This window comes from Athene noctua, chromosome 1 (genome assembly GCF_965140245.1).
Source record: "Athene noctua chromosome 1, bAthNoc1.hap1.1, whole genome shotgun sequence".
NCBI lineage: Eukaryota > Metazoa > Chordata > Aves > Strigiformes > Strigidae > Athene > Athene noctua.
In genome coordinates, this window is record NC_134037.1 from 80,935,041 (window position 1) to 80,949,362 (window position 14,322).

The 14,322-nt window shown below is 41.8% G+C and overlaps 1 long non-coding RNA gene across 1 annotated transcript; it reads left to right on the top strand.

The window, feature by feature from the left end:
- Positions 1 to 436: 436 nt before the first annotated feature.
- LOC141969353 (uncharacterized) lies at positions 437 to 13,759 on the top strand. Its single transcript, XR_012635039.1, has 3 exons — positions 437 to 550; positions 7,327 to 7,363; positions 13,132 to 13,759. It is a non-coding gene; the product is annotated as an uncharacterized LOC141969353 (long non-coding RNA).
- Positions 13,760 to 14,322: the final 563 nt, after the last annotated feature.

Here is a 14,322-nt window from a genome sequence, read left to right on the forward strand (position 1 = left end):
GAAAAAGGTCCTTCAGGATTAATTACAATCAGTAAAGGTACTACAGAGATTTTTTTTTTTTTTTTTTTTTGACATAACCTGTCTATGTGGGCTGGTACTTTGGGTCATGTGTAACACTTTCCTTACAACATGGTCTTTAATGCATGATACGTCTTTTTTTTCTCTTCTCCTTATTTTTATCAGATAGATGTGATATAGAGGATGGGCTGCATCAGCTCCACTCTCGTGTGGGCCAACCTCACACCAGGCTGGTGGTATACAACTGTCATATGTATACCTGCCAGTTCATTTCTGATATAACTCCATTAAAGCCTGAACAGGTAACACTTGAGGAAAATCTAAGTGTAGAGATTTCCAAGATTTCTTTCCATCCCTTTCATCTCAATAACCAGCTGGGGGAATAATGTGACAAATGTTGTTTTGTCTGTCTTTCAGAGGGAAATATCAGGCAGCATCATTCAGGATGTTTTGAGAGGATGGAGATATGCTGTCTGAAGAAAAGATCTTTGAAAGTTCGGAAGCTTCTAGTTACCAAAAGACTGCAGTTCAGGTGAGCTGGGAGGTCCATAGAGGAATGGCGATGAGTCTGCAAATGTGTAAAGGGCCACTAGGCCTACAGCAAAATTATTCAGCATACTGATTAGGGACTAGACACTGATAGTATAAAGTTGAGATGTATTGCAAAAAGAAGTTGAGAAAGAAAAAAATCAGATGTGAAAACTGAAGTAGCCTGATCAGCCAGGCTACTTGGAGCCTTGGCTGAACTAATGGGAGAGTATTACATAGGAAACAGCCATGTCAAAAGAGATTTATAGGTAATGATCAGACTCAAATTGACTATGAATTCTCAGTACATTTTTCCCCATAATAAGTCAATACTCTTTTAAGCAAGTTATATATAGGGAAAAGATTTCTTAAAGGGCAGGAGAAGTCATATTATTTGTTAATAATTTAACAGTAAGAACTGTATCATTTTTAAAAGGATGTTTAAATGACAGAAAGTTGAAATAAGCAATGCAAGCTAGGAAGTAGCCTGTCTTCTGAGGAAACTGGAGTGCAGAATATATACATTGCTTGTAATAGATCTCATTCCCAAAGTCTGTCCTGCCCTTGGTCTTTGGACCTGGCAATTATCTTATAGTATTTATTGGTCTCACGGTTCAGATTCCAGGCTTGTCAGTAGTGCAGTCACTGAGGAATTGTGGGTTTGAGTCAAACTCCTTACTGGTAAGGGCAACTTGTTAAGAATGATTCCCATCATACATTCCTCTGTTCGCTTTCAATATCAAGGTGATAAAAAGGCTGGTTAAATAGGGCAGGATGTTATGGGAAATGCCTATCTTTAGAGGCTGGCAAATTGCCTATATGTAAGCAGCATTAAATGCCTCTTTTTTTTTTTTTTTTTTTCCAAATGAAATCCCGTGGAAGCTGTGCCTGAGGAAGGCTCATGAAAAACCACCAGAGTCACAACACTTTAAAACTCATTTAGGAATGGAGCAATCCACAAGAAGTGGTGTGAAATGCTCACAGTATGTGGCTTAGATGGATAGCTGGAAAAACTTCATAAGCAATGGTGTCTTCTATAAATTAGGGGAGGATTTTATCATAGGCTAGATTTGTGAATGTAATATTTTAGTCAGAGAGGAAGAGGATAGAAAAGATAGATTTTTAAAAACGTTCAAACTATTTCTTGTAAAAAAAGTCTCAATTTTTATTTTTATAAGACAGCCAGATAAATCAATAGAGAACAAGTTTAACTATTATAAGATTTTTGGAAGGACACTTGCACCTTCTTTTCTTTTAATGGTTGCATTCATTTCCCTGTTTCTTGAAACCAATGGGGTTGGGATTTTTAGAGACTCTTCTCTGCACATAAATGTTTGGACTTATGCAGGTTGACAGAGTTCTTTGCATCCCAGGCTTTGCTGGATATTCACATGTGGGAACAGTATTGAATCACAGTGTTTATAAAGAGGTATTGGATGTTCAGGAAATAAGTAGTAAGTCCCAGATATTTTCACCTTGAAATCACTGTGGAGAATCCAAATTTTTAGTGACAGAGAAAAGTGTTGGCATTTGTAACCCTCAGTCTCCTGAAATGCTGCAATTTTCATGTAATGAGTCCATTTCCCTTGTGTCCCCCAAGGCTGGCTTTCAACTACAGTTTCTCTGGATCCTGAAACACAAGCCTTTGACAACTTCTATATCTTGGTTAGCTTCCTCTACCCTCTTAATAAAGTAGATCCAGTTTCTAAACCTTGTGGCTATATGGTCTAGCTGCTCAGGAAGGATGAGGAGAAGCACTGTCTTCAGGACCTTAGCCCACAGAAGAGCCATTGAGCTGTTTAGGCTCTTTTGGGGATGCTCAGTGAACAGGTTTGAGTCTCAAGAGACTGTCGTCCCCATCAGCATTTCTCTGCATAACAAGACTATACTACATGAGAAGAAGGAGGGTGGTGGCTCTCCCATCTCTCTTTACAGCCAGCAGGGTCAAGCTCCTTCCCTCTAGAGGTCATTTCTTCCCCCCCTCCCCCTTCAGTGAGACAGAGGCAAGGACAAATATCACTTACGACCCAGAGCTGATGGTTACTGGTCCTGTGCACAGGAAACTTGGTTTGTGCTCTATGGTGGTGATTACATTTCCTTTGTATATCCTTCAGGAAGGATCAGCTGGGAGAAGCCTTAGCCCCACTGTGGCTGTACATCCCATTCCCTCCAGGCATCTAAGGCCAGTGCTACTTTTTTAACATGCAGAAAAGATGGTGTTTGCATTCTTCTCAAGGCCCTTAGGGAGACACAGAAGCCATATGCAGATGTGTGGGCTCTTCCCGGCCCTCAAGTGGGAATATTTACTGGTTGCAGGTTAACCATGTTGACAACTGCCAACAGTCAGTAGTTGAAGTTTCTGTAGGTGCCTTCTTTAAGTGTCTTAAAGGGTTGTCAATCAGCTCTCTTTCAGGACCAGAGGATCCTTGAGGTCCCTTCCAACCTGGTATTCTATGATTCTATGACTGATATGCCACAGGGCTGAAATTAGAGCTCTAAAAACTTCAGAGCCTATGGAATTTTCAGGATAAAAACCTTCCTGCAGGAAAGGGTGGGATGCAGCCATCCAAATGGCCTCTCCTCACGCAGCATGCAAGTGACAGCAGTGTGGTTGCTGCTCAATATCCCTCACTGCAGCAGGGCAGGGCTGTCATGTTCTGCTTTCTCTCCTAGCAGCAGGAGTTGCCAGTGCTGTTCACCAGGGAAAATCTGGCCTGTGAGGAGGAGTGCCTATGCAATTATGCAATATGTATTCCCATAAAGACATTTATGATTTATTTCAGTGCAGTGGATAGCAAGGTAGGTATAATTAGGCCAATAAGAAAAGATCCACCTGGTGTGTGCAAGATTGTCTCATGCTGCCAGTTCCAAGGGGTTGCAATGACGAACTAGTCCAAGTCCAGACATGCTTTAATCAGCTCCATCTTTATTATATGGCAAACAAACTCTCATGCTAAAGTGAAGAAAAACCATGCAGATAGCCTGCAGGTCCTGAAGGAAGAGATCTCTCTGTCTCACCTGGGGAATGAGCAGAAATATAGGTAAGGACCAAGGGGATGCATTTACAGATGGTCTCCTGAGTTTCTGTCACAATGCACATGGAGACAACTGGAACTGCTCCTCAGTGCCAAACCAACCGTCCAACAAACACCAGTGGTAGAAAAAGGGTCTTGGGTAAGAGCAAGAAGGTGCCACTGCTGAGGTCGAGCACTTTCCTGGAGGATCTCTGTATTCCTCTAGCCTCTCTTCCCTCCCTCTGCCAAGGCCCGTGTTTGTGGGAGAGGTATAACAACTCTGCTGTCATGACAGAGTGTACCCCCTCCTTACCCATCTCAGTTCTCACTCTGGCCCTTTCCAGTGGTGGCTTGCCAGGCCCGTACGTTTGGCTACGAAAGCGGACAAGGCCCACAGATGAACTGCCATCCCAGTCAGGATGATCGCAGCCAGGGCAAGACAGGTGTCTGGGCAGATGTCACCTCAGCCATATCTTTCAGTGATGGTATAGACAAGACCTTTGAGGACAGGTGGAGCCTGAGGCAGAGATTATCAGCAGTGGTGAATCAGCTCTTGCCAACCTCTTCCTACTAACGCCACTCCTTAAGATGAAGGACCAATAGCTGAATTAAGTGGTGGAGTTGAACACTAGGACCAGGGGTCCTCTCCAGAGACTGAGCACAGCCCTGCCAAAGTGCCTCTCAGGGTCTGGGAAAGTGCCACCCACTAACGACCAACTGTGAGAAGATTTAGTGGATAGGGAAGGTGATATGATAGAGGCATATTTGTCTGTGACATGCTTTGACTGGTGGGCAGGGAGCTGTTAAATGTAGTGGTTGCAAATGCGGAGGAAGGGGAAGGGAAAACAAGCATTTTGTTAGTTCCTGTTGTGGGTAAGTTGTTGCTGTGTTTTTTTCAAATGATGACAAACTTCCCATGTTTCTTAATGATCTTCTCTCTGTGCCATTCATTCCCTTGTGTTCAGGGAAGCATTGCTGTTAGTGGTCCCAGGCAAGGAAGTTCTTCATCCAATATTTCAAATGGAGAAGCAAGAGACACAATGTTAGTAATGTTGGTTAGTTTTAGGAAGGATCTCTTATCGCTTTGCACCTATCCCTTGCAGTTACTGACAACACCTGAAAAGCCAAGATGCTCTTGTGGATGCCGCCCATGGAAGTGAGAGTATGATACAGATCATTCATAAGACTTTCTTGGTCACTCTGCCTTCCTCTGTAGGAAGAGATGGGGAGAAGCTGCAGCCTTACTGCAGCACTTCTGTGTTTTAAATTGCTTTTCACACAGCCTGATGTGGCATAATGGTAAGGCTGTCCTATAGACCATTGTAAACCTGTATGCTGAGCCATTTTTAAATTAAAAAGCACAAAAATAACTAATCCCTCTTGGAAATTCTGGCTGCAATATCTGAGAGTTTATAATCTGAACAAACAAACTGGAGATAAGGTGGGAGAACAGGGACATAACATTAAAGAAATGCCATTTAATATGATAAATGACTTAGCAGTGATTTAAGGTATTGAAGTATTATCATACAAATAAACACTTGATGAAAGCAGAAAGAGAAGTGCCTGAGGTAATAAAGATTTATGGATTCCTGGTTGAACCACAGCGATTTAGACCAGGATGGAACTGAAAAGAAAAAGCTTGTTGTAGTGAAGATCAATTTGAAAGAAACTAAAAACGAACTAACCCCTGCCTAAGTGAAGGGAAACAGCAGCTACTGGGGGTGGGAAAGCTTTTCTGCTCATAGCTATTATTTTTCTAATCAGAATAAATTACTCCTTAGGAAAAGTCAACTGTTGCCCCATTTGGTCTGTTGATATCGGAAGGGTGGTGGTGGTGAGAGTGGTCATGAAAGAAACACAAAACTGAGAAACAGAACTTCAGTGTCAAGATGTCCTTGAAGAAGCATTGGGAGCACCTGCACCCGGATGTGGGGGACTCACTGTTCATGAGAGAAAACTGTAGCTCAGACTGATATCATGCAAGTACTGTATTTTTTTTCACAGTGATAGTGAGACACAGATAGAGAAGAAGAAGAACAAAGAGGTAATATAGTGAGCACACAGTGAAAAATAGACAAGGAAGTGCCGTCACACTAATCAAAGTAGATACTCTTGTGGGGAAGAGCAAAAGCACAAGAGACAACATAAACTCCAGTAATACAAACAAGTCAAGTACAAAAATGAGGACTTTCCTGGCTCACTACCTCACTGCCATAGTGAATTGCAAATGTGCAAAACAAAATTGGCCTTCAAGATACCTGAAAACACTTTTAAAGCTCTTACCTATCTGCATTAGATGAAGTATGCTGCATACATATTAAGGATAAATTGATTCACTGAATAAACTGCATAAATAATACTAGGTAATTCCTTTAGGGTGAAATTTTTCACTTTACTGTGTAACTACACAAATTCCAGTCACCATCCAAATTCTCCATCATCCCTGAAGTAAGATTAAAGGGGATGTCAACCATTCACAGACGTGACCCTCATCCGTGCAGCATTATTTGAATGCATGGAGACTCCTGAGGTAAGTAAACACAGTGACGATGTTAAGCACATTTGCTTGAGAAGAAGGTAATAAAGTCCCACAGATGTATTTCTTAGGAAGGAAGATCTGTGTGAAAAGGGCTAATATGTAGTGTGCACCTGTACAGAGTAAAGGGAGCCTGTGATTATGACTGGTTCCTCCAGGCATGACCTAAATGATCACATTAGTGCTACGTATAGGCAGATACATAACAGTTCATTGTCAGTACTAACTGCAAGGGTTGCGTAAGCCTGGCTGCAGCTGCAGAAGCGGCATGGAGAACCCGACTCTGCTGTGCCCTCTAGCTAAAAATGATGCTTGGCTTCATATTGGAAATTTGAGCTGCTTGTGGAACGGGAGTAAAATTGTGTGCATAACTTTTCTCCTTGCTTACCACACTGGCAGATAGCAAGCTATTTCCTCTCAGCGCCCAGCGTGTTCCCAAAATATTACCTATCATCTACCATAAAGGGTTTTCATCATTTATCAGAGACATGTTTCAGGGTCATTGTCATTCTCCCCAGTCACGAGAATACAGCATCTTCATGATAGTTACAGAAAGACCCTTCCTGTTGTCACTAATATTAGAATTCAAATTGACTCACAAACACAATAAATACGCAGAACCAGGTCCAAACATGATGTAATCAAGGATATGGACTAGTCAATGTAAGTTATTAGTAAAAGGAGAACCTGCTGCGTTGTTTCAGAGTCTGGGCTCTTAGCTCAGCCCATGGCTGACCCCAACCAAAGCAGCTGACACTGGTCTCCTTCTGACCCACCAGATGCTCTTCACTTGTAGGGAAGAGCCTGGAAGTCTAACATTCCCCCTCAAACACTTTCAGTGCGGGGACTACCATGCCGGTAGTGTTTCCTGCTTGACAGTGCAGCATTCAGTATGCTACAGTCTCATGGCTATTGATTTGACCTGGTGCTATAAACTTTGATTTCACAGCCCACTGTAAAAACATGGTTTTGGCAGATGTCATGTTGGTGACAATATTAAACATTTTCACTATTATCTACCAACATCTTTACTGGAGACTGTTCTGACTGGGTCAAGTTTATTCTTTGCTTAATCCCACAGCTCCAAGCTTTCATGGGGGAGTGAATGCCTTGGTGCTTTCACCTTCTTGACATTCAGATCTAGGCATCACTGAGCAGTAGAAATACGCTCAGATAGATGAGTCTAGGACCAGATACTTCAGCTCAGCTTCTCTCTTTCTCTTTCAGAGGAACTTATAATGGATAACAAATCAAGGAGGAAATGGTAAGACTTGAGTCGCTGTCTGGAACCATTAATCCTATGTCTCACCTTCCCATGGGGCTATAGCCACTACCCAGGTGTTTCACTGGGAGTTCGGACAATGCCGAGGCTATGGCAGGGAAGAGGGGAATGGGGGGTGGGGTGGAAGATAAACCTGTCTCTGGCTCTCCTCCACAGCTTCAGTGACCACTGTGGTGTGCCTGCCAGGTCCATGGGGCAAGCTAGGGACTCTGCTACGCTGGGTGGTGTGAGTACCAGCCCCAGTGCATGGCCCATGCACAAGGGAGGGTTCAATTAAATTACCTATTTGGGTAAGTGAATTAACTAGATGATTTCTGACAGAGTGAGAAGGGTCCAGGAATCTTTTTGTTACCTTCTTTGGCTCAGTCTGGGAGAAACTCTGGTTCAGCACTCCTGAAGTGATTAGACAGGTTTTCTGTAGCTGTTTCTGCATAGTGAACATACGGATTTCCTTAAACAAACCCAGAAATGCTTCAACCTTTAGGCCAATCTTTTTCAAACTCATATGCCTACAGTTATTCTCCTCAGTCTGAACTAAGATATTTAAAAAGAAGTCGGTTATTTCAGTCATATATGCACTAATCAGAAGTGGAGACAAGCCCAGAATTGGAAGAATCCTCCAAGGAAGTGCTGTGGAAACAAGTCTGGACAATTGATTAATGTGGAAAAGCTGACATATAGAAATGAGAACCAGATATTCATAACACCCACTGCTTAACTTTTTCTTTTTCAAGCTTCATAAACACCAGAAGTTTCATCTGAAAGGAAATTTGAGTTCAGCTATGCACTAAATATCAGCTACGTTTGTTTTCAACATGGTCATATATGCTATTCATAGTATATTCAGACATATGTGAAACATTTTATTACATATTAGTTTATGACAGGTACATATTTTGCGCATTGTCCCAGGATGTAGCTTCATCACTTATGAACTCTTTAGCTTTATTAAAAAAAATTTAAAGCTCAGATGACATCCCAGCATAGCGGAGAAGAATCAGCAAGAATTGTCTAGAGTATGAGGACAGAACTGAGCTAACAAACCTTATACTTTGTTCTTTATGTGATTCACAGAGTAGTCAAACATTGTGATCATATTCCCTTTTATAGGTGAAAAGCTGAGGCTGCCTTCTGAAAAGTTCCATACTGTAAAAATGGGACAATAATCAGCCTCCCTACATACATCCTTCCTGCGTTCTTCCACTGTACCATTACCCTCATGCGGACAAGACCCATATATGATTAACAAGGTGGGGTCAGGTTCACTGTCTGAAGCCATATTGACTACTGGGGTAAATATGTTCAGTTTCTTCCCCTATAGAATTAGGATCACAACACTTGACAAGCAAGGGATGTCATGGAGACCAGTTCATGTCTTCATCCCAGATATAACATGCAAAATACTGTCATAAATGCAGAGGGTTAATTATGATTCCTATGACTAATATTGCTTTGCCAAGAGCACTGAAATAACATTGAAGTTGGTAGTAGTTATTAACCTTCACCTGTGCCTGTGAAAAATAGCTTGGAAAGAAAAGGAAAATGCCCTGAGAGTTGGTCAAGGTTTATCTCTTAACTTGCACATTCAAAAGGTCATCTAAAAAATTAAACTTTGTTTCATGGATGTGCAGCATTGACCTGTTAATGATGACCAAGTGGGTTTTTTCTGAATCTGATCAAAATGCTGCTGTGACCTGTGGGTAGGCATCCTCTGGGCTGCTTGTCAGCAGCAAAAGAAAGGACCTACCTCTGGCCCCATGTCCTGATGCTCTAATCTGGGCTCCCTGGCTGGACCCTGGACTTGGCCCATCCCCTCACTGTGCCTGGGACTGCCTATGGGCCCTATGACCAGCCCCAGCTCTGTCCCCATGTTCATCCCCTGGGAGTCGGTCCCCATGGGTGAGGGCTTGGCCCATGCCAGGGCCAACTCTGGTCCTGGCTTGCCTGCCCTGCGCGAGGAGCTGCTGCTGCCTGAGAGACATGAGAAAGATGAGAAGCACCATGGCAGTTTATTGGATCCACCAGTATGGTACATGTATGGTCTGCCTTGGTCTCCATCCCTGCCACTGTAGATAATCCTTCAAATAAAGTAATCTCTTGGTTGCATTGGGCTCCTCCCAAACGGGGCAGTGGATTAGAAGGGTGGATACTCAGAAAAAGTAAAAACCAGGCCTTGGTTTTGATGGCTACACATGGATGATGCACTCATAATACGGCCTTTTTGGTCACTTTGAAAAAGGGCTGATCTGCCTTATTCTGCATCCAGATGGATTATTAGATTTGATGTAATGTAGAAACACCCTGCTGGGAAAGTCCAGCCAAAAATAAAGTCACGCATCTGTGGCCTTCCTTTTAATTCCCAGCCAGCCTTCATTGTTGGGCTGATCTAATCATGCCCACTGGCTTCTTAAATTAGCTTTGTGGATCTAAAAGACGCTGTACTTGCTTCAAGAGCATTTTTAATGGAGCTGAGTTGTAATTACCTGATGTAAAACTCTCTCAGGTAGAAAGAGTGTATATATTCATTGGTGTGTACAGATCTGAAAGTATGCAAAATGAACCGACGAATTTGTCAACTACAAGAAGAATCATGTTGCTTATACCACTGATTACATATAATTAGGATTTAAAAGATATGCAGATGGAAAGGCAAACGAGCTAGGAACTCAGTTTGGATTGAAATTACTCATTGCTCTCCGTCATTTTCACAGCAAGCATCAATTGTCAAGGGCTCCTTATTTTTTTATTTAAACGCTCACTCAGATCTGAGAATTATTTTAATTAGTTTAGATTATGGCAACACATCTCCCTCAATGTGGTCTTGCCCATACAGAACCAATTAGTGCATCGTTTCACCACAGCTAGTGAGACCAAGAGAAGGGTGTGGATGTGTGAAGAGAGAGGGAAAAGGGAAAGCAGATGTGGTTCAGAGATTTTTTCCATCTGATTTTCAAAATAATTTCCCGCCATCCTAATGCTACGCCTGCTGGCGTCAATTGGAGCTCTGCCATAGATTGCAGTGGGAGTAGAGCTAGGTCAGTGCATGACCCTTTTGGAACCACGTCCTCATCTGTTATATAAATGAAACCTCTGTGAATAATTTTTAATCACTGTGATAGTTTTTGAAATTGAAAACTGTCAGAAATGGGGGAACATCACTGATTTTGAAGTGGACAACATGAATCTCAGCATAGGTATCTTTTGGAGTTGCTCCTTCAGATCCTGGGGTTTGTTTCTCCATGCAAAGAGTTGTGTGGCTCATGCCACATCATCAAGGTCCTTCTCTCAGGTGGCTGATAGACCACAAGTCCTGCATTCTGTGACATGGTGAGGTCAGAAGACCTCAGAAAACCAGAAGAAAGTGGAAGTATGTGCCGGTGATTGGCTAGATAGAGGCTGTAAATCATCCCTCGTGCCAGAACCCTCTACTTGGGTATACTTGGGAATGGGTGAGCTTTTCTCCGAGCTAGCATAGGCTCCCTCACTGGAATTCAGGAAGAGGAATTTAAAATTCCTTTTGCTTTGGTTTTGTTCTTTGTGAGGGGAATGTGGCACCGCAGGAGGATGAAGGGGGATAAGTGGGTAGCCCTCCTTGTTTTTTTGGAGACCTTAATGAATTTTTGTACCCAATGGTTATATGACTTCCTTCCCAAGTCTACAGTGTTGAACAATAAGTGCCACTGTGGGTTCTGTGATAGTGCAGCTTCCTAAGGACATACATACACGGTGCAGACCTTGTATTAAGGCTTAACTCAAAAATGCAGCCCTTGCATGTTCCTTTGGCTTGTTATGTAGAAGTACAGGCAAATGTGAAGATCAAATTACTAACTTCCCTGACTGCTTCTTGGTTTTGTATGTGTAAATATATATGTATATGTCCTGTGGTGACTGGTGAATCTTTTTGGATTGTTGTCCTGAATGTCTGCGTTTTATGTAACACTGTTTTCACCTATAAAAGTTCTGAACATTTTGGGGGTTTCACTATAATTTGCTCAGTGAGATACAGCTTCTTGCACTGATGAGGACTTTCATCTGTGAGCAATTCCTGAAGAGTATTTCTTTAAATAAAGAATAAAAAAGAGTTACACTCACAGGAGAGAAAATGCCTTATATCACAAATGTGATAGAGAAATTCCATTATTAAGGAGAAAAAAATGCCTCAAACCATGTTATCCATGAACAAAATAACTAAACATAAGTCTTACTGGTACATGTTTTTGAAAAAATCAAGCATAGATGGCAGGTATAATCTATGCTGAAAAAAACCAACAACTTTAGAGTTAAACCCAAGACCCACTGAAATCAGTGAAATTATTATATTGGGCTTTAGCCCAGACTCTCACTATTACAGCAGACACTCTCAAACAAATGTAAAGGGTATCCTGTAGTGGAGACATTAGGCTGGGACTCAAGGTTTTGCACTCTCTGTCAGCCCTGATCCCTGCTCTCAAGGAGGCAGTGGAAATTGTTTAGTCCCACCACAGCCCAGTTCTCTTATCTGTAGTACTGTGCCACTAAAAGCATAGTTCCTTAACATTAATTAATAATCACTGTGAGATCCTCAAGGATGCTGTAGAAGTGCAGAGTATAATTTTATTTGAAGGCACAGAAGAATTTATGGAGTAAAAGGTGGAAGGATTTAATGTATTTTTTTTCAAAACTGAGTTTTTCCACAGTTGCTTCCTTGGAAACAGGAGTTCAGAAATACTAGAAGAAATATTAAACTCAGTGATCTGTGGTCATCTCGCAGTGTGGGGTAGTGAAAAGAAGAGCTGGGGAAGCCAGAGTTTTGCCCACAGAGAGACTGGTTATCTGCACAGACTTGAAAACTAATTGATTACAATAGTTCATCATCTTTACTGGGGTGCTCCTTATGACAAAGATATGTGTCAATTAGAGGACACTGTACATAGTTTGTGTTAAGCAATGTTGTGTTTGCTCCGACAGCTCACTAGTCTGAACATCCTAGAATCCTGTTTTTCAAGAAGAAAGCTCACTTTAAGTGGTTGCTCTGTCCATTTCGAGGCACATGGGAACCTGACACACGGAAAGATATTTCAGTCTGCAAACTTCCTCCAGTATGTCTAGGTGATATGCTGATTTGCATGCCAAGATAACACATGATGTCTCAATAATAAATAGCCTCAAGAGTTTGAAAGACAGTGTGTAGTTCTACTAGGTTCTAGCTTTGGAGCCCATATGGTAATTGGGGGGTTCTTTCTCTCAGATTTGAAGGACATGGGTGAAGTTTCTGTGAAGCAGAATCAAGTCTGTAGAAGTTTCAAAACAATATTCTTGAAATAACATTGCCATATGTTAAGAAACAGACAGTGTTTACTGATATCTACCACTTTCTGTAGTGAATCACAGATACCAGACAGAAATTACCTTGCATATTGTCAGGTCCTTTCCCATGCTGGCATGTCTCCTGTTGCCAGATTCCTCTAGGTCTTTGTCCAGTCTAGTCCTTGGATAATGACACTGGAGACCTTAATGTTCAGAGTTAGAATATCACTGTGGATATATAGAACAATTCATTTTTCATGGAGTTACTTTCCACCCCTTCATTAATAAGGACATCTTAATCTTCTCCATAGGTGCATATTAGACTATTTAGGTGGCTTGTTTCTGCCCTTCTGTAATTTCTACCTCAAATGACAGCACTTGCTTTGAGGGTGTGCACACACTGGAAATTACAATAGAAACTATAGGACTAACTAGTACAAATGTGGTTTTTTTCTCTCCCGTAGGGTCATCTAACAGCCTATTGTATGTTTATGGGAGTTAAGTCCCTGGAGCTGGCCACGTGATGCTTCTGGAAGGCACCCGATGGGCAGGCTAAGGAGCTCGGATCTGGCAGAGAGAGGGCAGACACAGCGGTTTCACTGACAGTCGTGGGCTGTCAAGAGTTTAATGAAGATGTGGCACAGCAACAAATCAAGCCATCACAGTCTGTTTTGTATCGATCCACTTTCAAGCCCTGACAGAGGGCATGCCAGAGATGGGTAGGGCTGTGTTCATGATGTTCTCAGCTTTGGGAGCTCTCTGATGATGCTGTGTTTATAGATAATCTGCAAACAAGATCTGAAGTGTTTGGATGGGGTGGCTTATTCCCTGTTCATGTCATAATCTGGAGGTGTCCCAAATCCATGAGACATGATGGTGGATGAAAACCACTGTTTCTCCCCTCTTTCTGGGTGGTTATGTTTGTGTTTCTGGGAGCACAGCAGAAAGCCTCACACAGATGCTCAGATACTTATGTCATTAAAAAAGTATTTTGAATATATCATCAACTTTTCTCCTTTTTTTTCTAGGCAAGGAACACAGCTTTAAGAGGAGTTATAAAAAGAATTTTTTAAAAAAACAGTACAAGTGGAAAGAAATGAAAGGTAAAAGCTATTGGGAAAAAGAAGCAACAGTGCATAATCCCCCTGCCTTCCCATGAGGCTGTTTAATTAATTACCATTTACTCTTACCAGTTCGTTTATCCTCAGAGATTTTCTTTTGTTAGCTCTAGGCAGGATATGCACCCAAGCGGAAATTTGTGTGAAAGAAACTAAACCTGTAAACATCACTTCCATCCTAACAGGGAACACATACATTATTATAAAACAACTTTAATTATAGACAACTTAAAAAAGATACCATCACTCCAACAGCAGCTACTGTGTACCGAACAAGATGAAACTCAATCCTTTGCAACCACAACAAACAGGCTATCGCAAGACACTAAGGTTTTGAAACATGGTGTTTTTACTTAGGAAGGAACTTCCAGAAAATCTGATACCAAAAAAGCATTTTCTGTGTCACTCACCAAACCCAAAGGTTTTTAAAGTGTCTGGGTACTAATAAGTTCCTAGCTTATTATACAAATAATATGAATCTATTTAAAAGCTGCAGGTGTTTCATGCTTTTCCCTCAGCTCACAAACCAGAGAGTCT